The sequence below is a fragment of the Balaenoptera borealis genome, assembly GCF_965194805.1.
Source record: "Balaenoptera borealis genome assembly, chromosome: 5".
NCBI lineage: Eukaryota > Metazoa > Chordata > Mammalia > Artiodactyla > Balaenopteridae > Balaenoptera > Balaenoptera borealis.
The window spans coordinates 52,777,986-52,803,179 of NC_138862.1; the positions used below are offsets into that span (position 1 = coordinate 52,777,986).

The following is a 25,194-nucleotide window of genomic DNA, read 5'->3' on the forward strand; positions in this document are numbered from 1 at the left end:
GATTTTGCACGGCTTTTCCCTACATCCTACCTTCCTACCCCTTTTCCCTGTGACCTTTACCGCTAGACATCAGACCCCGCTTCCTGAGAGCCTAGACTTGGCCTATCATCGTGTTAAAGTAAATATATATGTTTAGTTGCTTTCTTAGTGAGTTGTGGATTTTTTTAAATTAAAATTATGTGGAAGGTGTTTATTATTTCCTATCGAGTTAGGCATATTTATGAGAAGCATACCTGTTGGGACACAAAGCCCAATTCAGGAACTACCAAATAACTGGTATCACTGTATGCCTTTTTCAAGCACGGTCTCCAATGTTTAGAATGCTATCCTTCTGAGCTTAATCCTTTAACATGAAAACAAATATCAAAGGTAGTATGAAGAAGTTATCTAATAAACATTATTTTCCCAATAGTTTTAATCTCACTCTGGTTAATATGATATTAAGTGTTAATGATACTTCAAATTGATAAGTTTTGAGTTTTATCTTCTCTTTTCACCTCAGATTATTTTCTAGATAGAAATTTAGAGATTTCTCCATAAGAGAAATAGAATAGCTGAGGAGTAATTACATTTTCCACAGCAGTATTTAGTAGTCAAACAGGCTGAGCTTCCAAATGAGTTTGCTATAGGAATGGCAGGAGGAAATAAAAATAATAAACGATCCTCCCCACCCCCCGCAAAAAGCCCCAAGAAACCGTCAAACAAAGCCCAGAAACACTTCAAACATAAGATCATCCTTTACTTTTTTGTTGGTTATTTACTTTGCCTTCTGGAAATATTGCACAACCTGTTAGCTTTTTCTCTTAGATGTTTGCAGGATACGGAATGTACTACTAAGTTTAAAAAAAATGACATTGATTCTCACAGCAGAACCAGTGTGTACTTGTTAACCACATAAGTACACTGTTAAACATAGTTGCTTCACAAATAATACAATAAAATGAAAAAGAAGTTAAGAAAACAGGCCCCATGCAAACAGTTCATACACTCCACTAACTTAATTATTTAGTAATTAAACTAGAAAACATTTAATAGTGAGTGTTGGTTTATCATTGTTGAATCACTAACAGTAACCAGGATCATTGTGGCGTTAGTAACAGTGACCAGGAGCTTTCCTACTCTGTGAGGCTTGACTGCCAATGATCAATGGCAGAGTGATGTAGAAGACTGGAGAGGGAATATGAGCCCCAAGTTTCGGTTCTGCCTTTGTCAGCAGCCCTGGGATTTTGGTTAGTCACTTCATATATTTGTTCTTTGTTTCTTTGCTTGTTCAATAATGATATTAGGCCAGAACTGGGTGGATTTCCTTCCATGCGATTATGTGTTGTGTGATTTAATTACATTGCCAAATAAAAAGGATCTTTGCATTGTATGTATTATTTGTTCTTCTTTTGGTCTCACCAGCATGCTCAATTAAGGGCTAGCCATGTAACATTTTGCAGATTGAGATTCCCAGTCACAGTGGACCATAAATAAAATAATAAGTCATAGAAATAAAGAATACAGTATAGACAAGCATTAACAGTGTGTGAAATTATGATAGACAAGGAGGGATACAACTTCTCCCCTGTTCAACACTGAACATAACTTCATGAGAATACACTATTATATTTCATTTTGGTCTCAATATTTCAAATAAAGATGTAGAGAAATTGGATTTGGTTCAGAGAAAAACAATAAACTTGATTAAACCTTATACAATACAGGTTCTGTGAGGAAGAGTTAACGTCTGGAGAAGGAAGGGGTAAACTGTGAATTAAAAGCTGTTGTGAAAACACTGATCCATGAGTCCCTGTCTTCACAGACAGCTGTTCCACACCAATAATCACAAAACAGGATTCAGCAGCTGAAAGAAGAAGCTAGCTCCTTGACTTTGAATTTGCTGCTTTTGAGAATGACTGAGAGACCACTATCGCTGATAGTGTTGCAAAATGTTATAGCCAGTTGTCTGTCTGGGATGTTTTATATGTATTCCATACTCAAGGCAGAGGTTTCTGATATCTCTTTCAATGTAGAGATCACTGTGAAAGGATAATAAATTTGGTGATAAATACTTCATTTTTCTTATCTGTAAAGTGATAGAAACTGTAATTGAAGATCCCTTCTGGTTCAAATTGTCCATGATTTTTGAGTGTTGGGATGTTGGATCTACACCTTAGCTTAATATTTGATTGTAGAAATATCCTTCTAGGAAACTTAGTTTAAGAGGTCAGACTTTTCTTTCTTTTTCTTTTAAAAGATAAAATGGGTAGATTTTTTTATTTTTTTAAATTTTATTTATTTATTTATTTATGGCTGTGTTGGGTCCTCTTTTCTGTGTGAGGGCTTTCTCTAGTTGCGGCAAGCGGGGGCCACTCTTCATCGCGGTGCGCGGGCCTCTCACCACCGCGGCCCCACTTGTTGCAGAGCACAGGCTCCAGACGCGCAGGCTCAGTAACTGTGGCTCACGCGCCCAGCTGCTCCGCGGCATGTGGGATCTTCCCAGACCAGGGCTCGAACCCGTGTCCCCTGCATTGGCAGGCAGACTCTCAACCACTGCGCCACCAGGGAAGCCCAGAATGGGTAGATTTTGAACTTAATAATTATTGCAATAGATTCCAAATGAGTCTAACCACACCCTGTGGATCTTTTAGCTCTTGCAGGCTCAAAGTCCTGAGACTTTACAATCAAGATATAAAGACTATAAATTGAATGGTTATATTAAGGATTTTGTGAAAGAAAAGAGAAAGAATGAATAACTGAAACAAGCTACTTAAGTGGGCAAGTTATGTAATGTCTCTAGGTCAGTTTCCTTATCTGTAAAGTGAAAGGAATAATAACAATTACATCAGAGTTTTGTTGAAAGAACTAAATGAGATAATCTTTGTAAAGTAATTAGCAAAGTGAATGGCAAGGAGTACAGGCTTCAGAAATGTTAGCTATTACTGTTAATACTGCCATTATTATCAACATCTTAAATAATGTTTTAATATACCGTACCTTCCATGAAAAAGTTTAAATATGACACATATTCAAATATAATAGATAAGAGGAAAAAGTTTTCATGTAAAGTGGAAAATTATCCCACTATAATTTTCTTTATCCTTTTTTATTAAAAATATAAGGATAGTAAGAAAAATGTGGTGACAGAACAATGTATATGATATGCTTGTTTGCATGAAAGTGGAATATGTCTTTAAACAGACAAAAATTTAACATGCCTGTATACACATAGCTATTTTTTTCTGAAAAATATACAAGAACATTTAGTAATGGCTGTCTCTGAAAGAGAGGGCTGGGGATATGAGATAGAAGGGAAGCCCTTTTTTTTTTAAGTGCATATTCTTTTATGTGATTTGAATATTTATAATTTGTGTATTATTTTTAAATAAACTACTAGCACAAAGATCATTATAACAATAGTGCTACTACCAAAACCGTAGAAGAGATACATCTACTCAAGTAGTAATGTATTTATTTTGAATTGAGAAATTAGAACATTTCATTGCATATAGTGCTATCCATGATTACAAAATTTTAGAATAACAGTTATACTCATTTTTGCATGTTTCTTGCTTCTCTTTCTCTTCTTTAGGTGCATGAAAGTTTTCTGATTTATTACAGTAAAATTACAAATATATTGGAATTAAAATAACCCTTCATTTTTATTAACATTTTACAAAATAGTAGTCCACATTTAAGTTTAAACCAATTTAAGACAAGACTGCAGAGTTTGCTTGTTGACTGGCGTTTTGAAGTGATTTGCAAATACAAATGTAAGCCTAAATGATGCCTACTAAAAGATTGTTCAGACATACAGTTAACGAATTCACACCTGTGTAGACAAGAAAGTAAGCACGAGAAGAAAACATACAAGAAGAATTTAAATTTTGTATCAGTAATAATTTTCTGACACTAAAGTTGTTGAACCATGTTTTATGAAATGGATAACTTTAGAAGCTTGTGGCATCGTAGTCCTGGAGAAATGTTTCTCAGACTCTTGTGATGCCAATAATTAGGCCATGATCAAATTCATTTGTGAACTGGTGCACATTTATACACACTCTTAAAATTCAGAATATAAATAAACTTTGCTAATGCCTGATGTAAAGAAATTTGTTTAACATTGTTTAATCTGGTATGTGACTTTACACTTGGAGAACCAGTGCTTAGGAAACAATCACATTTACAAATAAAATATATTACATTAAATATATTATGCAAATGAAACATATTTTCCAAATTTAGGATTATTTGATTTCTGGTATCATCTAGAACTATATTTCTGCATTAAAAATAAAAATACAACAACAGAAGAGCAAAACAGCCTGCAAAAGAAGCCTACAGTTCATTTCTTTGAAGCTGCATATAAGATTTCTTCATAATTTGGAATTTATATCATCCAGTTTTTAATTTTAAGCTTACTTAAATTATGACTAATTTTAAATTAGGGGAAGCCAATTATAATTGTATTTTTTTATTATGTTTTGCCTGGTATGCTGAATACTTAGCATCTCATAAATGGAAGCTAGAGGCCTCAGGGATTATCAAAGATATAACCTTACTACACAGAATAGAGAAAAATTGCATTGCCAAACTATTTTTATCAATCGCAGAAAATTTCGAAGCATAAATATCTGCAAGTAAAACATTTTTGTTATTCTAATTTAAGGACTGCTTAGAGGAATGGAAGAATATTAAATCTTATCTCTTCATTGGAGGAATTTAGCAGGGCTAAATTCTGTGAGGCAGAGTTAACCCTCCTAGCAATCTTTGCAACAATAAAGGATGATTCTTTTCAAGTATAGATTAATACAAAACATGTTTATAACTCACCTGAATCAAAGAGACACCACTTGGCCACAATCTCCTTATAGCCGTTATCTCTGGCATTTTTCAGAAACATCACTCATAAAATGATTCTTTTCCATACTGGCAGTCTAATGGTGTTTTACTTTTAGATTGTATTCTGGCATTTAGAAGTCCAAATTGGTCTGATTTCTAGGCCCTCCTTTGTATCTGACATTTAGTTCACAGCTAGTCAAGAGCTAATTCAAAAGAGATTAGACTTTAAAACACATGTAAACGTGTTTTAAAAGAAACAACTGAAAGAATAAGATACTAAAATTAAGACAGGTAGTAAAAGGTTCTTGGTTTTCTTATTGAAAATATAATGAACACCTGCCTGTAGGTAATCAACAATTCCAGACTATTATAACTGACCTCACTTGTCAAGTATTGAAGCCAGGCTGATTTAAGTAAAAGCGCTTTCAATTTATGAGCTGGGATGAATAGTATATGAAAGGTATTATGAATCCCCTCAAATTGCCATAGTAATCCCATAGCTACAGGAGCAAACAAAAAGGCTTTGTGTGTTTTTAAAATATAGTTCTAGTCCATTTCCTCAAGAATGCCACATCAGTAGCCAGAGTCCTACAGCACTTTCACTGAGTATGGTAACAGCATGTAAAACACCTAAAGCTGAAAGAATTAAAATTAATTCTTACATCACTGAACCCACTAAGAAAGTACAGAATAGTTTGGGGCAGTGGGTTGAGTGTATTTAGTTCCTCTTTTCCTTTTCTGTGTAGTCCAACACCTGACTCACTGCCTGTGTGCATCTGTCTGAGATGACAGTACCTAAATTGGACATATGAGCAAGGAGGGAAGCACAGGCATCTTGAGACATTTCCAGTTGGCTGCTGTAGACACACACAGGCCTGGCCAGCCAGCTACCACCCTCACTCCCGGATGCCTGGGCTTTTGCATCTTGAAGAGGCACATGGCCTCTCGATCAACATTTCTTTGCTTCGTTGCTACCATTTACATTTACTAAGGCCTCAAAGGTTTCCTTTAACTCCTTCAACCTAGGCTGACTTTGTAAAACAGACCTTTGTCCCAGAGGATTTTTACTAAGTTATCACTGTTTTTAAGAAAATGCAAGATATGAAACATATTACACAAAGTACTCCAGAAAATTATTATTTTCCTTATTTCAGAGTTACATTGTGTACACTTAGAACTACGCAGCTCTATGGCCTATGGGTCTCGTGCATTTATTGTCATGAGCAAACTTATTTAGTCTGGAAAATGATTTATTTTTTCAAGATTAACTGCAGCCATACAGAAAGTGTGGCAGGCCAATAACTATATTTTGGAAAATTATTTAATAATTCAGTAGCTTACAGAGATTGCCTTTACTTTTTCTGAATCCATCATAGTGGCCTTATAAGGTTTTGCTTTATGTTGTTATCCTTTCCATTAATGTGAAAAGTAGGAGTAGTTTTATAATTGGTGAAACAAACACAGGGTAGGTAATAATAACCAGGTTCATATAGAGTTTTTCATAAGGTTATAAACTGGAAGTGTGGTAAATAAAGCATGCATCTCATGCCACAGAATTGCACCTAAAGCTTATCATAAGTTAACAATCAGCATCTGTGATTTAAATTTTAATCAAGTGACCTTCCTGCCAACTTACTGACAAGGGATTTGTGCTATTGAAATTTTTCAACAATTACTTTGGACTTTTTTATAGCTCTCCATTAAAAAAAAAATATTTAGTGACCACAACAGAGTACCCTTTTACATTTTATGTTGAATCATATTCAATGGAACTTTTTCATAGTGATGTTCCACATATTGTCACCTTCATCCTGTATAGTAAAATGGATATCTAGAGCTTTTTGTCCTTGGAGAAAATACAGAAATGTAGAAATCCAAAACAACAAATAGACTCCTACTTCTCACATGTAGATGTTTTTTCTTACTTTCTTACTCTGTATACTCATGTTATATATTTGTTCTATATGATTTCAAGTGACTTTTCCACATTGGATTTCTATTTTAGATTATTTACCCTGAAAATATGCTTTCTCTTATTAAGTCAAAAGTAATTAACTAAATATGACCCATGATTCTGGTACCTGTGTTGCTTAGGAGCTTTTATGGCAGTGACAGTGGTCTACTTGATCTAGCTTAAGCAAAAAAGGGGATTTATAATGAGGGTACAAAAAAAAAAAAAAAACCTCTATAACAAAGGGAGATGATACAACTAGGACTTAGAACTTGGGAACTAAATAGAATCAAGGGCATGAACGCTGTCAGTTCTTGGTCTTCATTTCTCAGTTCTTGTTTGTCTTTGTGTGCCTTCTCTCTTTCTACAGACTATCCTATTTTGATTCTAACGCTGAAGGTTAGTCTATCTCCTGGATTTTGTTCTCCTCCACTCAATAAACTAACCGTCATGGTTTGCCTAGTTTCAGTTCCAAATTAGCATGGAAAGGATTCTTTTGGGCTCAGCTTGGATCAGATACTGACTTTGGACCAGTCAACTAAGATTGGAGGAGGGGAAGTTGACAGGTTTCTGTGCAGTTTCGTGAAAACTGGGCATGTGGTAACAGAAGGGACTGAGCAGGCAAAATAATACTTGCTTACTACAGCACTTTTAATTTAATTTAACTAACCTAGTGTTTATTGGACATCCATTATGAGCATGCCATTGCATATAGCTATTGTGTTGGATAAAGATGAATAAGATACAGTTTCTGTATCAAAAGGTGTAACAGGACAGAGCAGCTACACAAATCATTGGAGTACAATGCAGACAGAGAATGGAGAGAAATAGGAGGTCAAGGAGATAAGACGTTTGATCCTCTTGAGAATATTTGGAAAAGAAGAGATCTAAATATGTATGTGGGTCAACAGAAAAGAAGGAGCAAGCCAAAGGGGCAGAACTAAACTGGGAAGCAAATGGGGATTGATTGAGCAAACTGTTAAAGTTGGAGGAGGAGAAGCCAAGAAATGGGAGAAGAGTGCTTAGGAACTTGGGCTTCTTTCTCAAAGGTGAAAACAAAATATGGATAAAGGCGTTAATACCAGTTGAATTTTAAGAGTAGATCTGTAGTGGACTTAATAAAGTTTTTGACATTCTATGGTGATATCTACTCCCTAGGAGTTAAAATATGATAGAACCATCGCTTTCTTCACTGCCTGGTCCTCTGTTTCTTTTGTTCTTTTCCCCTGTCCTGGATGCTCCTGTTGTCCGCAGTTATTGGCATAGCTAAACCCGCAGAAGACATTCAGAAGAGATTGTTCCCTTACAGGTTATCATTCCTTTCCAAAGGTCATGGCCTCTGGATTCATTTCGTAGCAGTTTTATAGTTCTTTTGTTATACACCAGCATGTGAAATCGTAATTTTTATAAAAAGGGAATGTATATCTTTAGGCATTAAATTGTTTGTTGACTTTCTATTTGTTGGCTTTCAGCCAGTTTTCAGATCATGGTGACAGGTTTCCTATTGCAGTTGAATTGAATTAATTTTTTGAAATAACATTTTTGTGAGGCTATATCAAATGGTGTGCTAGAGTTAAAATGTATTACTTTGCCCAATTTCCCATTTTCTAGTAAAGTTTATAATTCAAACAAAAATACAATAAAAACGTCTCCTAAAATTGTACTTTGTGGAATGATGATGGCCATTATTCTGCCCCTTGAGGCTCATAAATTATCCTCTTGGTATCTGTTCCCTTATTTAACTGGCAATATAAGTTTAGAGTTTACAGATGCAAACCTTACTATTATTTTCAAGTTTTTATTTTTGTTCATTCTCTGTAAACACTGATTTGAAAAATAAAGGATATTTTTTGCAAATTTTACACATGTATATATGAATTGAACCTATCCAAAGTGCTAGAGTTATTTTGTGACACAAAATTTAATGAATATATTGTTATGTTGAGTAACAAGAAGTGATAGCTAAAAGTTTAAATGGATGACTAAATTTAAAAAATAATTTTTGCCAGTTATGGAGAATAATAGGTAATAGATTTTATTTTTCAAGACCAATCCCTCCTCAAATAATCCTCCCCCCAACAACACCAACAAAAAACCAACTAACTACCCATCACAAATTCAAAACTATGTATGTAATGATTGTCACAATAACTTTTTAAAGAACATTTTGTTTTCCAACTACTATTGACTACTTTGAATAAGAACGTATCCATTTTAATGAAGCTTTTAAAAAAGCTTAACTTCTGTTCTATAAGTGAAATTATGTATTTGCTAGCACTAGAAATACCTAAGATGATAGCTTGGGATATCTTTTAAAATCTACTTTCTTTCAGAAAAAAGGTTTCTATTTTTAATGAATTCAATCAACAAACGTTTGAGTGCCGGCCATGGGCTAGCCATTGTGCTAGGTTGGGCAGTGGGGATACAGCAGCAAACACAATATGGTCCCATGGAGCTTTCATTTCATTGGAACTGTGGTTCTCAAACTTGGACATGCATCAGAGTGACCTGGTTAGCTTGCTAAAACATAGATTGTTGGGTCCAGTGCCTAGAGTTTCCAATTCAGCTCTTCTGATGTGGGGTCCAGAATTTGCATTTCTAAGTTCCCTGATGTTGTTGATGCTGCTGGTCCTGGAACCACATTTTGAGAACAACTGTGCCAGAGGAAGGCAATGTTGTCTATCTACCCAGTCTCCAATTAGCCTACCTCCTGCCGACCCACGCCCACTGCAGGACCCCCTTTGTAGTTATTTTCCGTAGTAAATATGCTTTCTGTAAATGCAATCTGGTGTTTGGATAGCCCACAGATTGTATAGTTGCTTATCAGATAATCAAGAAATTTACAAGGTCAGATACAGTTTTCAAAGACAAAGCTACCTTGTTTATCCCAAGAAAAATGTATCATCAGCATTATGGCTTGATTTCCAATTTAATCATCACTTTATTTTAACATAAAGCTTTTCTTTCTGATCTTTTGGTAAGCCTCCAGATTTCCATAGTCTTTTAAAAGTGATGGCCAGTGGTTCATTTATTGCAATAATTAAGATGGATAGCAGCATGCCAGCTGGAATGACTACACTTGTGTTTGTTGTATAAATTATTTTCCTAGTATGAAAGCCTCTTTTATGGCGTTTGCTTTGGTCATATCTTTTGTATCCTAAACCATTAAATATAGCACGTTTAGGAGAGATATTTATAAAGAAGCTGGTAGTATTTACCAATTTTTAATCACCATTAATTCATGTCTGCATTTTTCTTAGCACTGAAGATTGCCTTTCACTTTGTTCCTTCTGCCAAGAGCAGCAAAAGAAAAGGGCCTCTAGCCCTCATAAGCCTTTTTTTTTTTTTTTTTTTTGATTACCTTTACACTTCCTTTATTTTGTTCTGAGTCTCAGCCCTTTCCCTTGGGAATCTTAAGTGATTTGGGGCAGTTTACCCAAAGTACATAGAAGCACAGCCCCAAATGTGAATTTCTTATAAGGTATGTTTGAAACTACCTTAAAATACAGATAGCAATAAACTTTTATCATATTTTTAAAATGCTACTTGAATTTGGTGGTCTTTTCCATTTCTAAAATAAATGCACCTCAGATTTTATAGGAATTATTCAGATAAAGTTTGGATACTGGTCGCCTTATTTCTGTATCCATTATAGTGCCTAATACATTTTAGTAAATATTTGCTGACCTGACTATTTTTGTTCTATACATTTTAACTTCAGAGGAAATTGCATGTCTGTTATTTTTCTGAGGCTTAGGATAGTCGTCACTACATTTACAAGACTCATCTTTCCTTTTAAATTTTATAAATTTGAAAAGATAAATAATATATAACACTGTGTAAGAATATTAATTTCGTTTTTATCCATGTGCCAAATAACTAGTTAAAACAATTCAGAATATCTAACAAGAAATATTTAGCTGTATTTTAAATATTTAGCTCAATAAACATAGTATTGCACATATATACACATATTAGACCTAAGTAAAATTATTGTCTGCAACTCTTTAGATTTCCTTATCAAATTTCAATATAACGAAAAACAGTGAATGAAGTAAGCAGAAGGTTATACCTAGTTATTGTTAATGTTAATGTCTCTATCTCTTAATTGTTTAAGGTTCTATCTATCACGATAGTTTTGTGTTTTTCGGTCCAGTCTTGCAGGTTGGAATTTTCTGACCACCCAAACTGTGAAAACCTGCCCTCCCTGGAAAATCCAAAAGAGCTGGTCAGTTCACACAAAGACAACAAGGGTCACTCTGTTTGGAAAACTTTGGCTCTCTTTCAGCAGAGTTGCCATTGGCCTGAGAATACAGAGTATTCTTACCCACTGGCTAAAATTAACTTGTTTAGTAGACAGCCTGCATGTCTTTGTATAAAAACTGTTCTTAAAAAGTAGCAAACATTGTTTTAAATTCCCTTACTGCATCCCTCACTACCATCACCTACTTTCTGTCTCTGACTTATTAACAAACACCTTAATTCTTACATACAAATTTTATATGTTGTCACTACTTCTGTTTTCAAATAATTGAAGTTAAAAGCATAATAGCTTTCTCCCTGGAATTTATATCTTGTATTTGATGGAGCGCCATTGAGACATATAAACCCTGCTGCGTTCTATATACAGCTACTTGAGAAGCTTCTTAAGGGACTGTGATGCAGGAGCAACACAGTAGAGGAGCTAGACAGAACCTTCCAGAGATCATATTCAGAGAATTTTGTCATAAGAAGTATGTTTTCCTTCCCAATAAATTCATGGTTCTATCAGTATGGTTGCTTGTTCATTCATTTATCCAGTAAGTTTTTATCAAGTGTTTATTATGTTATTAATAAGGAACTACACCTGCAAATACAGTAGTAGCCAAGATAGATATAGTCCCTGCTTTCATAGAACTTAAAGTGTGTCTAAAAAACTAATAATTTCAGTTCTTTCACAGGGTACTCTTTGTACTATGTAGAAGAAATTATGTGAAGTTGCCACTCCCATACTATAATCCTTTCAGTGACCCCTGCCTTTAATCATTATTAGATAATGTTTCGATGCTCTGAAACAAAGTAAATGCACCAAGATCCGTGGTTTTCAACCCTGATTGCACCATAGGATCACCTTGGGAGTTTTAAAAAAATACCAATAACTGAGTCTCACCGCAGGCAATTAAGTAAAAAAACTTTGGAGTTGATTCTAATGTGCAGCCATGATTGAGAACCACTGCTTGAGAGAGAAAAACAGAGAAGAGAAACAGCAACGACTATGTAAGTTTGGGATAATGAATAATGACAAACACCAAGCAAAGAGAATAATAAAAATAATATTTCTGAAGTACTTCAGTAATACTTCAAGTATATGGCTTATACAGAAAACAAGTGAAACAATTTACTCTTAGATAATCTAGTGGTTTCATTTATACTCAATGGAAATTTCTGTCAAGAAATGTGCCAATTCTAGACACTTTTTCATAGTATTAGGAATTTCTTGTCCCCAAAATAAATGGTTTACTGTGCTATACCTTGCCAACAGGAGCTATATGATTACAATGAATATAGGCCAGATTGGTCTATATTTAAGATAATAACACCTACATGAATTTGAATTTGCTACTTGTAATTTTAAACTACTGGCTTTATTTTATCCTCACAGTCACCTTTGATGCTATAACAGGGCCATCTGAACAGCCATCCATTTGCAGTTTCAGTCTCCAAGATCACCAATCTGGGTCACCCAGAATTAGCACAATGGGAAAGTCAGGTTGGACAGGCTGCGTTAGAAGTCACAAAGACAAGTTGTCTTACGTTGGAGGGAAGGAGGTAGTGTCTGCTGTGATGGTTTCCTTAAATCTATCAGAGAATTTGAGTGGGTTCAAAGCAAATCAGGGCAGAGGAGTTAATGTCCATTTCTTCTTTGTGTGTGCACGTGTGTGTCTGTGTGTTTGTTTATGGTGTGTATGTGTTTGTGTACCCCAATCTTATTTTTAGCTCCATAATAGGAAATAGGCTTTATTTACTTGGTTGATGATCTATGTTGGTTTACTTGCAAATCTAAATGCTAACTCATTTATTCTGTTACCTTTCTGAGGCAGGCTGTGCTTCAATAGACTTAACAGCATGCTAGCAACTCAGAGATTGTGAAATCTAATCACATTTTGACCCATCCTTAAATGGCTTCATATCCACAGTTTAGACTCTTCATCTGTGAAAAAATGTTTGATGATGCCATACTCCCACATGGGGAGTTGTTTGAGGAATGAACATTAAAAATGATTGTGTGGCATTTTGAAAATACAAATTGTTTTGAAAAAATTATTTTTAATTATTTTCAAAATTCCCTTTGACATCAACTTATGAGAAAAAGTGTAATATTTCCCATTATAGATCTTTTTAAGAAATTTAATTTTTGGTTTATCCTTATAATTTTCTACATACTCGTGTACAAAATGTCATAACCCATTAATGGAGTTGATAAACATCATATAATATTGAAAGATATTTCTGTTAGGCAAACTTTCAGTTATTCATGTTAATAGAAGAACGTTAATGCAGATCTTACAAAATGACAGACTTTCAGAAAGCTCTCAGGAAGGATGAAGGACCAGAAAACCTAGAGGCCCTGATCTGTATAAATTTGCTGTAGTGTCTTTGTCACCTGTGGATAATAATTGTGTTAGAGGCCACGTGATCAGGGAGAGCCCAGCTCAACTGTACAATTAAGAGGAGCTGGGAGTTGGGAGGAGGTGATGTCTAGCCTCCTAAAGCTCACTCTGGATGCCCCCATGGTAGAAGAAAGTGCATCTGTCAGGGTATAATAGCAGTAGAAGCAGTATCAAAGAAGTAATAGTAGTAGCAATAGTAGTAGTAGTAAAAGAGTAATAGTAATAATAGTAGCGGTAGCAGTAGTAGTAGTAGTAGCAACAGCAGCAATAGTAAGTAATAGGAGTAATTAAAATAGTATCAATGGCATCAGGAGCAACAACTGACATTTATTAACTATGTGCCAAGCACTGTTCTAAGCTCTTTATGTGTTTTAACTCATTTAATTCTCAAAATAGCCCTTATAAAACATGAGCTATTCCCATTTTACAGGATATTATCTATGAGAACATTATTCATCAAGATCAGCAAAGGGACTAAGGGCAAATTGGTATGCAGTGTTCAAAGCTTAGAGATGCTGGTTATCATCTGAACAGAGCTGAACAGGGACTTCTTAGCAATGCTGCCTTTAAAGCAACAGAAGTCCTCAGGTGACTACTGACATGGACAGCTTCTGATAGAGCAGAAGAAGCTTCTGATAGACAGAGCAGAATATATAGAAAGCTCTACAGTCCTATGTGCTTGGGGTCTCAGAACCTAGGAGCGAAATATAACTTAAAGTGAAGCAGCAGAATGTGTTTATCCTAAAGATGAAAAGTATAAGAAATGATTTAATCACATATAAAAATTTATATTGTAAATTGGAAAAAGGGAAAAAAATCTCATAGTGGTTAGGGCATTTTATGAACTGAGACAAATTGCTGAAGGAGGAAATGAAATCTTTTCCCTTGGAGATATTTAATGTCAGGACTAATAGCATAATTGTAGAATGACATGAATAAAACCTGAGAAAGAAGGGATAAACCTCTAGAGTCCTTTTCAGACCTCTGATTTTATAAAGTAATTCTTAAATTTTTAGTATCTCACAATAGTACTCATAAGGGGAGAAAGAGATCAGTGTGTCCAAATAATTAGGACATCAGTTGTCTTCAGCATTTCCACTTTAACAACCTTGAAGAATGTGGTTAAAAAAAAAAAAGGTCAAAAAGCATTAGAAACAAGTATGCTTTATTCTCATTGTTAACTGAAATGGTAGATGATGTTTAAATTGTATAATTATAATTAATTTGTAATGTGGTACTCAAAATTTAAACGAATACATCCCTCTCACAGTAACACTGTTAGAGGTAAAACAAAGTAGAGTGATTTTGTACTTAAAAACAGTAAAATTAGTGATCCATAGACACTTCTTTTCATGCAAGTTATTAATCTTGTATTGCACTTTTGTGTTTGGGAAATGCTCAGATTTTAATTCAGAATCATATTTTTTTTAATTGTCATATTGTTTCTTTTACACATGAGATGATTTACAATCTAAGTGCTATGTTCTTCAGAAGAAAAATGACTTAGATATAGCGCCACAAGTCAACATGAGCAGAAAACAAATGATGGTTTTGTCTAGTTTAAGAAAAAATTTCCCTAGCCTACTAATTTTGGAAAAAACTACAAGAACATGTGAATAAAAATATGAAATATAAATTAATGTTGATCCACTGTTTGATATTTTATATTAAATACTCAATAAGAACCAAAGGGTGTATTAACTAGGATATTAATTAGAATTTCTCCAAGGAAACATTTTGAAGTAAATGATCATAAATCTCATGCATGTATACTCCTTATCATATGATAAACAATAATGAAAAGTTTATCTAAATTTAACATTTTCAGAGGCTTAAGTTTTACCTGGATTATATAAACTTGTGCATATAATTAGGAAATACATCTTGCTATTCCAGCAGGTCTGGTTCTAAATCAATGTCCTACCACTAGCTAGCATTGTGACCTTGGATAGATTAATACCATCTCCGAGTTTCTGTTTCTTCATCTGTAAGATGTGTATAATGATAGTATTTACCTTAGTGTTCTTGTGAAGATTAAATTAATTAGTGAATTAAATGCATGGCACAGTAACTGGTATTTAATATGTCCGTGAAGATTATATTTTTAAATGATCATATGATTTAAAATATATCTGATAATAACACCATATATTTTAGGTTAAGTATTACAGGTTGGACATTTAGAGAAAAGGTGTATTTGCTTAGTAGTTCTTTCTGGTGTTGAATTTCTGTATAAATTTGCTGTACAAACCAGGATGAAAAATAGTTTCTCCATCTCCACTATACATGTTTGCACATCATTTCAATCTTGTAGACCTGGGAATTTGTACTGTAGCCTGGAACATGTCTAGACTCTATAGTAAAATATACCTGACTTCTATTTCCTGCTCTGGAACCTAATGGCTAGGCACAGGATAAGTCACCTGTTCCATCTCTGACCTTCTCATCCGTAAAATGAGAGAACTGATATAAGTTGTTTGGAATTATTGATATAACAATGTCAAGAATCTATCTTTTATATATAGCAGGCTTAATACTGGATGAGTAATGTGTCCACAGCTTCTTTTTATTGCAACATGTGTTTGATCATTGTAGGTTTCCTTTTAGTTACAATCTCTTTTTATTAAAGAAACACAAATGAAAAGTAATTAGAAATAGAATGTGAAATATTTTTTTTAAATTAATTTATTTGTTTGTTTATGGCTGTGTTGGGTCTTCGTTTCTGTGCGAGGGCTTTCTCTAGTTGTGGCAAGCGGGGGGGCCACTGTTCATCGCGGTGCGCGGGCCTCTCACTATCGCGGCCTCTCTTGTTGCGGAGCACTGGCTCCAGACGCGCAGGCTCAGCAATTGTGGCTCACGGGCCCAGTTGCTCCGCGGCATGTGGGATCTTCCCAGACCAGGGCTCGAACCGGTGTCCCCTGCATTGGCAGGCAGATTCTCAACCACTGCGCCACCAGGGAAGCCCAATGTGAAATATTTTGAACGAAGTTTTGCACTCACTGAATGGAAGAAAATGGTTTAGAACATAGTTTTCTTTACTTAGGCCTAAAATGGACATGTGCTATGATGTCATTTATCAAACATAATTCGGTTCAGTTTAGCAAATGCAATGCCCACTATATGTAAAACATCATGCCCAATGCTGATGGGGGGGAATACATGTAAGTAGGTAGATAAAGCTCTGCTATTTAGTGATTTAAAATCCAGTGATGCACAAAAATGCAGAGTTTAAGATAAGCAGTGAAAGTGTTTGAAGAGATGCACATTCAAAGTACTATGAATTTGGAAGAGAAATATAGATTTGTTCAAACTGGGATGAACTGGGTAGCTTCTTTATGTAGCTGACCTATGAAGGGGGGGAAGGCTGCTATGAAGTTTGAGTCTTTTGAAAGCAGCTTGAGCAAAGAAACTCAAATTTGAGGAAGCTCAGAGCATGTTCAGGGAACATAGGGTGAGCGTGTGTGTGTGTGTGTGTGTGTGTGTGGTTGTGTTTATTTGTAAGACATGGACTAAGAGTCAGAGTGTAATGGGAGATAAAGTTCAAAAACTAAAGTTGTAATTAAACTGAAGAAGGGTTTGAATTCTAAGCTAAGGGGTGTGGAGCTTATTTTGTAAACACATTAAAAGCTTTTTTGACTGGGGGAATGAAAAGACCCAATTTGTATTTGAGAAAGGCAAGTCTGATGATAGTATTGAAGATATGTTTGCAGAGAGAGAGTTTGGAAAGAGGGAGAGCATTTGGGAAGCTGTGATGCAGGTAAGAGCAAGAGACAAACTTGATCTGATCCACAGAAGTAAGAGCAGAACTGGTAGAGCTGACTCAAGAGGTATATTAGACAAAGCACGAGCAAGATCCATGCCAGCTTAGAAAGTTTTGGCTTCTCTGTAGAGTACTATTTTGCATGCATTGTCAGGCTAGTAGCCTGAAAATGTTGCAGAGTCCTCTTTAGAGAGTATGTCGGAATAGTTGATGGATGCCCATTTACTCTGGGCAAGATGCCTAAATTTGCTATTTCTCAGTAAACATGAATTACTTGCCTTCATCACTTTGGTCTCACAGAGGTTTTTAAGGACTGATTAGTTGAGATAAAGTTCTTTAGAAAGAAGACCTATGGAACATATGGTTTTCCCGAAACAAATAAATCTTATAGGTGTCTCTAGGTCTATGCTTTTGAAGTACATTTTTAAAAGGCAGAAATTTTGTAAAGTGAAAGATTAGTAGAGATCTCCGAATAAGCGATCACCCAAGGACCAGCTTTTGCAAGGAAGTGAACATTTCTGCCCACTGACGTATGACAGTTTATAGATAGTCCCTTCAGAAGACAACCTGCCGATCAGCCCCACGGCCACATAAATGCCAACCATGGAAACATTTATTGGTTCTTTTCTGGAAACCACATGAATGAGCGAGTATGTTGAATCAAACTGGCCATATATAAATTACTTTTACTTGAATGTCAACCTTTTAGTTATTACTGATAGAGTTATGTGTTGTATTTTTTCCACCAAGATTTTTGTCTTTGCACTCTTTCTTCTTTCTTTCTTTCTTCTTAAATCATCCCTACAATTTTATGTCAAAAGATATAGCTTCATTATACTTTTACCAATGGCTTTTCCTTGATGCCACCATAAATGAACATCAGAGAACATTCATTCCATAGGTTTTACCGTTTTTCGGTAGGTTGTATAGTTAGAATATAGTGAAAATAACTCAGATTTGGGGGCCTAAAGTAAGTATATGTTTTATTTTGTTTTTAGTATATTTTCCTATTGATATTCTTTATTGCACCTCTGTGACAACCAGACACTCTCATGCACTATCTTCCTGCCAACAGACAAGGCAGACGTGCTGGGTAATGCTATTTGGGGTAGTCTCCCAACAATCCTGCTTGTTTCCAAATTTGGCCCTTTCTATTAGCTTCTATGTGGCTCCTGATTCTTTGCTCCATCTGTCATTCTCAACTTGACCTTGCCCTCTCTCTTTCAAGCATGTAGTGTAGACTTTTCTGACCAATGATTTCCATTGGAGAATAAATTCATTAGGACATCCCCTTAGGACATTTAGACCACTAAGAGGAGACTTCAACAATGTCTTAAGCTATCTTTTTCCAAGTATAGCATTTAATCCCTCTTTAACGCTTTTTTTCTTACACCCTATCCAGTTGACATTGTTGCATACTAGCTGGGTAAGTTACCAAACTTTTTAGTTCTTAATTTTTTCACTTATAAAATTGAGGTAATAAGAATAACAACTTCAGGGGCATAGTTGGAGAAAATAGAAAATACATATAAAGCACTTAGCACAGTTTCTGCTGCGCAGTTAAAAGTTCAGCAGTTGGTTATCATCATTCCTATGATTGATAATAGTAACAATGTTATTTTTATGAAATTGCCCCTTATTGCCCCTTGTTCTGTGTTCCCAGTCTTGATAAGCGGCACCACCATTCAACCAATTTTTAGACCAGTATTCTGAATTATCCTTGACACCTCTCCATCCGTCATATGCCACAATCAACAAATTCTGTTGATTTTACTTCTAGATATCTGTCTCAATAAATTTTCTCCACTTCTATAAGAAAGAAATTTTTTATTCGTAGTTCATTTCTTCCTTGAGCTACTGCAATAGCTTTCTAACTAATTTCCCCACATTCCTTTTGTAAACTCTACAGTCTATTCTCATATTATAGCTGGAGAGAATTTTAGAAAATCCAAATCTGATCGTGTCATCCGCACTTAAAATATTTCAGTGGCATCTTATAACCTCTTATAAAAGATCCAAAATCCTTGATATGGGAAAAGTACAACACAATGGGCTAGTGACATTCATCTCCTCTGTCCCCAAGCTTCAGCTTTACTGAACTTCTTTTATTCCCCAACAGTCCCCCTGCCTTACTCCCACCCAAGGCCTTTACACACACCACTACCTCTGCATCTAAAGCTACTGCTTCTCCTGGTTAAAACTTACCCTTTAGTTCTAGGAACTTCTCCCCAAAGCTTTCCTGATGTCTCCCTCTCTCCCCACTCCACCCCCTGCTGATCTATTATTAAATCCTCTAGATTTTACACTACATTCATTGCATTGTGTTTACTCATTCCAGGCAAGGTGTTCTCCAACTGATTCTTAAGCTCCTTGAGGACAATGACAATTCCATTTTTTCACCATTTTGGCTCAAGTACGTAACATAGATGAATAGATATTTAGTGAATATTTGTTGAATGAAATGAACTATAGTGAGAAGATAATAGTCTTTTGCTAACCATTCAGACTTGGACTCAAATCCCAGCTTGACCACTTGCTGACTCTATTACCTTGAACAAATTGTTTAGTCTCAGGTTTTGTGGGGTTTTTTGTTTGTTTTAAATCAGGAAGTTGGGAGATAATTATACTCTCCTCATGATGATTAAGAAAGTTAAATAAGGTAACATATGTAAAGCACTTAACATAGTGTATTTTCTATAAATGTTACTTCTTTTTTTCCATTTATATTTAGAGGTTTTTCTTTTTCTTTTTTTTTTTGAAGTAGTAGCAGTAATTTTGATTAGTGTGAAGCATTCATGCCCTTTTATTGTATATTCTCCTAGGACATGCAGAACAAAATTCGTTCCTTCTTTTTGTCAATATTCTTTAAATGATTGATGATGAGCCATTTTTGTGTCATTGGGAATGTAGGAATTATTATTTCCCCCTATTTTTCTTCAGGAGTGAGTATTCTTTTCTTTGCTATAAGTTGAGGACATGATATTATAGTTAGAACTACCAGAAGAAAAGGAATTGTCCTTTTGCTGATTGATTTGAGGGGTCTGATTATGTGGTGCATTGATGCTGACTCACCCTGAGTGAAGAAATGTATTTCATTTTCATTTCCTCCTATGATATATGGCTGGGCTCATTCTTTCTTACAGAGGTCTTTAAATTCTTCAAGTATAAGCTTTAATGCAAATCTTGTGTGTTTTGAAAATGTCTCTTACTCGGTTTTTAATGGTAAAACAGAATAAAGAGGTTGAAGAAGTGACTCCTTCAGTTTTAAGAATATTAAAATACAATCTTCACCAGCTGTCCATTTAGAAATTAGATTTCCTTTTCTCACATGGGGCACTGTGTGCGTTGGTTAGCTTTAGAGCCAGAATTTAAATGCTCAAAAAGCTTTGAAGCTAATTCTCCACTAAGAAACAGCTGAGAGGTTGAGTATGACACCGTTTCTCCTTGATTCTGCAGTCAAGCAAATGTGCTTCATTCAATCAGTCTGCACTACGATGAGATTTTAAAAAGTAATGACAGTTCAAATTCACTTCATAGAGTAAACTTTTCTAAAACCATGGATTGTGATGGTTGAGAACTGGGTTTTTTTTTCTTGTGACGTATGTGGGGGTTTTTTTGTTTGTTTGGTTGGTTGGTATGGTCTGGTTTTGCTACTAAGTTAATTTGATGTATTAAGGTTCATCTGCCTCAGAATTTGTAGGGTTTTAGCATTAAAAAGCTATAACCAAAATACAAACAAGGAGTGCAGTATTATAAAAAGTGCATTTAGGACAAAAGCTAGCGTTTGATATTTTAGGTATTCGATTATATTTTTAGTTTCTTGAGTCTCCTAAATATTCACTCCAGAAAAAAAGTGCAACTTGTTACAAATGGAATTTTTCCTGAGTTCTGTTTTTTTATACCAAATCCTAAAACATTTCCATTCCTTTCTTATGTATTATCGTCTACCTCCTCTTCATTAAAGCATCTTCTTGCCTGCTTACAAATAAAATTCCTTATCAATTTCCATTTCTGTGTTTCCTTGAACAGTTGATACATTCTGCTTTATTTTAAGATCAATTCTCTTTCCCCCCAATTCCAGTACATCTGCAGGACCTCTGATTTTTATAGTCCTCTAAAAGAGGATGCTATAAGGTAGAAAATCATTATATACTTCTTATACATACAGAATAGTAAATTTATCCTCCTTTTTCTCAAAACTGTAAAATAATTCATTTCATTACAAAATCACATTTTGAATTGTCATTTACTTCCTTAAAGGATACAGTGAGGCCAAAGAAACTTAATTTAGGGAAGAAATCTGGAAAGTGTTTAAGTTCAGGAGGCAACTTGATTTCTGAGTCACATTCAGATTGGTACCACTTCTTTTTTTTTTTTTTAATTAATTTATTTTTATTTTTGGCTGCCTTGGATCTTCGTTGCTGCACGCGGGCTTTCTCTAGTTGTGGCGAGCGGGGGCTACTCTTCCATGCGGTGTGCGGGCTTCTCATTGCGGTGGCTTCTCGTTGCGGAGCACGGGCTTTAGGTGCGCGGGCTTCAGTAGTTGTGGCATGCAGGCTCAGTAGTTGTGGCATGCAGGCTCAGTAGTTGTGGCTCACGGGCTCTAGAGTGCAGGCTCAGTAGTTGTGGCACACGGGCTTTGTTGCTCCGAGGCATGTGGGATCTTCCTGGGCCAGGGCTTGAACCCGTGTCCCCTGCATTGGCAGGCAGATTCTTAACCACTGTGCCACCAGGGAAGCCCGGTACCACTTCTTTTCATTGCTGCATTTGAGAAAGTAGTGTCAAACAGTTAAGTTTGGACTATAAAAGACAAAACTAATAAAAATGAAAACAAAAAACAGGAGTCAGGGAAAACACTAATGGTTCTAGAGCACTAATGGAAAAATGAGGTAATAAGTCAAGAGAGCTATATTACATTTGCTTTGAGAAATGATAAAAGTGATGCCCCAAACCATGTCACAGTGAATGCAGTAACTCTGTGATGTTTTAAAGGTCATTTTGACAGGGAGAGTCCAGAGATAAAGAAGGAAAATGAATATAAAGTGCCAAATTTTGTTAGGCCTTAAAGTAGATGGTAATAAAATTTCCTATAGGGAATGTTTTAAAATGTAGCATACTAGAAATTATGAGTGGTCCCAAAGGAGTCTTATTTTTCCAGTTGAAGTATCTGCTACTGATCTGAGATTTAACAGTATGTGGTGGTCAAAATAAACAGGTGGTTATGAAAAATTTAATTTCCCTGGAGAATGAATAAATAATAATGACATGCAAGTAAGTGTAGTATCACATAGTTCACATTGTGTTGAAGGTCACATAGTGAAGGTAGAATTCAACTTTATTTCCCAAAATGAACATTTGTTGCATGCCTACTGTGTGCCTGGCACACCTATAGGTTTACTGTTTTAGCCATCTGAATATGTATATGGAAGGTGGATGGGGCTTATATATATAAGCACAAATACAAAACTTTTTTTGGAATTTTTGAAGAATCACAAATATTACTTCATATTTTAAAGTGAGAAAGATTAGCAAATATTAAATACTTTAAAAAATTCCCTAAAGTGTATGTGCTCCAATTTCACCATAGACAATTGACTTACCTAACATCGTAGAGTCACTGTTAGATGTTCTCCTCTCTTACTTTGTTCTTCTTCATACACACACACACACACACACACACACACACACACACACACGATCTTCAAGTGGTCATTTTTATATTGGTTCTCAATAATAAAAGTTTAGAACAATTCATTGACATGTAACTCAATTTAAGTCATGCTTGTGGACACCTAAACTGATATGATGCATACATGTTGTTTTGGTGATATGACAACATAAGTACAGGGGTTCTTGATGTGGATTCCACAGACAGGCTGCAGTATCTGCTCACTTGCATTCTTCTGAGGAGAATTTTCATTGCTTTTCTTGGTTTCTCAAAAAGGCCTTTACCTCTGAAAGGATGAAAACCAGTATAATAGAGAGAAAGCCTAAAAAGCCAAGAGAAAGGGAGAGTTCACACATCTCTGTGGTAGCCTCTCCCAAATTCCAGACATCTGAATTGTACTTTAGGAAGAACTGGATAGGAGTCGATTCAGGGTTGTGCTTGCTAAGAGTTCCTGAAGTTCCTTTATTCCACAAGTAGCACACAGCCTAGAAAATAGTTACAAGGAGTGAAGATACTCAGGACCCGAATGTGAAAAATGAGAAGCTTGCCCTTTTTTTGCTCGAGAAGGAGCAGCTTTCTCCTTTCCAACTTGCCATGTATAGAACACTTGCAGCAGCTTAGACAGAACTTGCTTTTCTTAAAAAAAAGAAGGTGCTCCAAAAGTGTTCAGTGCCTAGACATGTGATGCCCTTTATTATATTCTCAGAGTTCTATATTGCAAAACATTGAGAAGACCATTTTAACTTAGCGAAATTCAAGGACAGTTTCCACACACTGCTATCCACTATAACAGAATCCAAATTTGGCTCTAAGAATGTTTGCTTTGAAGAAATATTGCATCTAAACATCAGCCAAAATCGACTAACTAGAGACTGAACTTTCAGGGAGCTGAATGAATTGATTTGATAGATGAGAGTATTTGAAACTATATATTTGAATTTTAAAAATTATGTGTCCCATCAAATAATAATTTTTAGTACTATCTTCCTTAGCTCATAGAGTATTTATTTCTTAATGCCACTCCTGGGCCATTCAGTTCAGCAATCATGTTCCAGCAGGTACCAGGTACTTTCCCTAGATGTACTCACAGTGCAGCCAAAATGACAAACATATTCACAACTAGCTATAATGCACTGGGATGGGGACTGTAATGGAGATATTGCTATGGGAACATAAATGAGTGAGCAATATATTTTGGTGGAGGTGTGGAAGGTATCTGTGCAGTAGAGAGGAAGGGAAAAGGACAGAGATTTGTCATCTCTGTGGGAGTATGGAGTAAAAGATTCAGGGGTTTCATACACAATTTGGTTGCATTTTAAGCTAGGAAATGAATGATGAATTAGTAGTAATCTGGAGCAATTTTTTCAGGATTGGCAACCTGTGAGCAAATGATTTAGTAAACCTTTGTTTATAATCCTCAGACTCAATTTAAAACATATTTTTAGATAAGAGGTGTTTTGCTTATAGTATCTCCCTTAATAGTAGCAATAACCCTCTGAGGTGAGTTGTTAGCTTTATTTCAGAGAGGAAGAAATAGCTTCAGAGAGAGTGAGCAAATGGCTCTGGTTACACAGTTACGAATCACTGCTAATGTTCTAGCTGATTGAATTAAATGTAAGAGGAGAATCTATGATGAGGAAACAAATTATGGTATTGATAGAAAAAAAGAATAATATCTGTGCTATGTTTCTTTTGAGGTCCATAAAAAGTAAGTCTCTGTGTTGAGTATAACATTGAAAATATCAGATCTCAATAATAAACTTTTATTATAAGAAGCCAATCAAATTGGTAACTTGAAGAATTACTTCTCACTATTTTTAAAATAGAAAAACAAATAGATCACTTTTAATAGTATCTGTTCTTTTCCTTAGCCTCCTCCATCCTAATGAAGGATCAAGAAGGAGATGGTTTCTGACAGAAAAGTGCCACCCTAAAACGTGGATTAAGACTTGTCATCGATAGAAATCCTAGGTTCACAACTTTGCCCAATCCGTGGCAATTAATTAGAGCTCCAAAGAAGTGATCTAGTTGAAAAAATTCCTAGGAGATCTTTGTTCACTCTTGAGTCAAAACCTTCATGAAGTTAAAAACATTTTACTCCACTTCTACTTAGTTTTGAATAATTTTGGCCTCTCCAAGGTGACAGTACTTTAAGACAACTAGTAATTCTGTGATTTTTTCAGTGGTACTGGTAATACACTCTGGCAGAAAATTTGTTGACTTTCCTCCTTTCATTTGAATCAGTGCACTTTATGGACACCAATTAATGAATTAATGTTTCTAAAATTTTGCATTGCCTCTGAGATATTTTCTAGCGTTGGGCAAAACATGTGCTCTTCCA

General features: G+C 35.3%; 1 protein-coding gene across 2 annotated transcripts in view; it reads left to right on the top strand.

Moving 5' to 3' along the window:
- The window catches only part of ALCAM (activated leukocyte cell adhesion molecule), a 205,741-nt gene that overhangs the window by 21,806 nt on the left and 158,741 nt on the right, over positions 1 to 25,194 (top strand). The gene's annotated exons all lie outside the window — the stretch shown is intronic.